We start from the raw sequence: 3,516 nt of genomic DNA on the forward strand, positions 1-3,516 counted from the left end.
AAAAGGCATTCTTCGATAGGCAAATGTTCCGTATGGGCACGTGAAAGTCGTTTTCTCTTGATCTTCTGGCGCTATAGCAATTTGATTGTAACCTGAGTATCCGTCTAGGAAACAATAAAACTCATGGCCAGCTAATCTATCCAACATTTGATCGATGAATGGAAATGGAAAATGGTCCTTACAAGTCGCAGAGTTTGTGATAGTCGATACATACTCTCCGTCCCGTGACTGTTCGTGTTGGAATCAGCTCGTTGTTATCATTACAAACCGTTGTCATTCCTCCCTTCTTTGGCACTACTTGGACTAGACTTACCCATGCACTATCCGAAATTGGATATATAATTCTGGCATCTAAGAGCTTCAACACCTCCTTCTTGACCACTTCTTGCATTGATGGATTCAATCTTCTTTGTGGTTAGATGGTAGGCTTATAACTTTCCTCCATTAGGATCTTGTGCATGAAAATTAAAGGATTGATACCTTTTATATCTGTAATTGTCATCCAATGGCCTTCTTGTATTTTCTCAATATGCGCATCAACTTTTCTTCCTCTACAACACTCAAAGAAGCATTAATAATGACTGGAAAAAAATTTACCCTCTTCTAAAAATGCATACCTTAAATGAGATGGTAGTTGCTTGAGCTCAAGTGTAGGGGCCTTTATGATTGGTGAAGTTGACTGAGACACCACGGCTCCAATTTCTCTTATCGAATTTGCTTCAGGACGAATCAAGGGTGGTAAAGCATTTAAATATCTTAAACACTCCCACATCTCTTCACTATCAACTTCATCCTCCTGATCTCTAGAATTCATCAAACAATTCTCTAAAGGAAAAATGGGGTAGCTCTCTTCAAAATTCTGCTCCATTATGGTGTCGAGAACATCAATCTTTAAACATGAGTCTAATTCAGATGGACGCTTCATAGATTTAAACACATCAAATTCTACTTGCTCATCTTCTACCCTTAAGATTAATTTCCCTTGGTGGACATCTATCAATGTTCTACCCGTGGCTAGAAAAGGTCGTCCTAAAATTAAAGGTATTTCCCTATCTTCCTCCATTTCTAACACTATGAAATCTACCGGGAAAATCAGTTTGTCTACCTTAATCAAGACATCTTCTACCACCCCCTAGGATATGTTATCGATCGATCAGCTAATTGGAGCAACATGGTGGTTGGCTTTACTTCTCCTAATCTAAGCTTCCTGTAAATGGAAAACGGCATTAAATTTATACTTGCCCCTAAATCACATAACACTTTATCAAAATAACAACTACCAATAATACAAGGGATAGTAAAACTCCCTGGATCTCATAGCTTAGGTGGTAGTTTCTTTTGAATAAGTGCGCTACATTCCTCCGTTAGCATAACTTTCTCGTGTTCCTTGAATTTTCTCTTGTGCGAAAGGATCTCCTTCAAAAACTTTGCATATTTCAGCATCTGTTCTAGCATATCAAACAAAGGGATATTAATATGTAAACTTCAAAACAAGTCAATAAACTTACTGAATTGCTTATCAAGTTTCTGATTCTTCAACCGTTGTGGATATGGAAGGGTTGTTTGGCTCGAAGAATTTTTCTTTTCAGATACACACTCGTCGCAGCCACCAGATTCGTCGTCGCGGTGATTAGTTGAAAGTTTTGACAAATTGTAAGCAGGATCACGCTCGTCGCGGCCACCAGTGTTATCACCGCGGTGATTGTCCTTGTTTTAGATGAGCCTCTCCACATTCTCACAATCGCTGCAGCGAGGAAAGTCATCACTGTGGCTATCGTTCTTCTACTCATCCTTCAAGTCTTGTTCTTGCCTCTATTTTTCACCTTCTGAATTTTCCAAAATTTGTCCACTCCTCAAGGTGATTGCATGTGCTTGTTCCTTGGGATTTTTCTCTGTATCACTTGGCAAAACTCCTTGAACTCTTCCCACTAATATGTTGTGAATTTGCCCAATTTGAGTCCCAAGGTTCCTAATAGAGGCTGATTGATTTTGAACCAGGACGTCAGTCTTCTCAAACCTCTTGTTTGTCTCTTCAATGAACTTGGTCAGCACATTCTCTAAATTAGATTTTGGCTCTTGAGGTTGAAAAAAAGGAGATTGTTTTTGCTCATTGTTGTTGTTCCATGAAAAGTTCAGGTGTTGGAATATGGATTCCCTTGCCCCCTTTGGAAATTATTGATGTAATTGGCTTGTTGGCTGAGCAATCAGGTTCCCTTCTTGACAATCCTTCGATGAATGATTTCCTGCACAAAGATCACATGTTAGAGAAGAAGATTCAATTGCATTTATTTTTAACACATTACCTAATTGCTTCTGGATGTTCGAAAGTTGAGCAGCCAATGTAGTGTAACTGTCAACTTCGTGCATTCCCGCTGATCTCCTTGTTGAATTTCTCTCTGAAGTCCTCATATAGTTTTTGTTCGCCATGACCTCAATCAGATTGTATGCTTCCTCTAGTATTTTACTGTTCAAGGCTCCCCCACTTGCAGCATCAATCATAGCTTGAATCGTTGGTATCAACCCTTGGTAGAACGTTTGCACTTGCGACCAGATTAGTAAACCATGGTGATGGTACCTCCGTAAGAGATCCTTATACCTTTCCCATGCTTCATACAATGACTCTGAATCTTGTTGGTAAAAGTTGGTGATGTCACTCCTCAGCTTGGCAGGTGGAAAATATTTAGTAAGGAACGCTTGAGCTAACTTGTTCCATGTCGTGATGCTCCCAGATGGCAGAGAAATCAACCAAGACTTAGCTTTATCCCGAAGAGAGAATGGGAAAAGCCTTAGCCTAATTGCATCATTGGATACTCCATTATGCTTGAATGTGTTGCATAACTCCAGAAAATTTGCGATATGTAGGCTGGGGTCATCATTAGGTAACCTAGCGAATTGGACTGACTGTTGAATCATTTGAATAATTGTTGGCTTAATCTCAAAATTATTCACTTGAACAGATAGCACCCATTAATAGTAGGACTAGAGTAGTCCTTCAATGCTCTTTGAACCACTGCTGCTCCACCCATTGCATTTCCTTCTAAAGTATCCTCATTCTCATTCTCTTGATTTCCCATATTGGGATTCACAATTCCTGTATTAGCCATTGATTTTTCAGAGTCAGCTTGCCTCTTTTCTTTCTTCAACTGTTTAGCAGTTCTCTCGATCTCAAAATCTAGTGGATTAAGATCACCACCATCTCTTGAACGTAAACTCTCCAGATTCTAGCTGAAAACAACATACAAAACAAACAAAAATAAAAATTAATTAGTAAACAAAAATAAAACAAATCAAATTAGCAACTAAATATTTCGTATTGATATTGGTAAAATAAAATAGTTCCCCGGCAACGGCGCCAAAAACTTGACAGGCTATTCGTAAGTATACGAAATCGTGCAAGTAGTAAAACTTGAGTAAACGAGTGTCGAATCCCAAGAGAACTACCTACCAAGTACCAAACTAGTCTATTTTATTGCTATTTGATGAAACAGAATTTATGAATGAATTTAATGAAAAGGA

At 38.7% G+C, this 3,516-nt stretch overlaps 1 non-coding gene across 1 annotated transcript; it reads left to right on the top strand.

Moving 5' to 3' along the window:
• Window positions 1–2,557: 2,557 nt before the first annotated feature.
• LOC116108232 lies at window positions 2,558–2,664 on the top strand. The gene has a single exon (XR_004124610.1). It is a non-coding gene; the product is annotated as a small nucleolar RNA R71 (small nucleolar RNA).
• The last annotated feature ends 852 nt before the right edge of the window (window positions 2,665–3,516 follow it).

This window comes from Pistacia vera, unplaced genomic scaffold (assembly GCF_008641045.1).
Source record: "Pistacia vera cultivar Batoury unplaced genomic scaffold, PisVer_v2 Contig558, whole genome shotgun sequence".
NCBI lineage: Eukaryota > Viridiplantae > Streptophyta > Magnoliopsida > Sapindales > Anacardiaceae > Pistacia > Pistacia vera.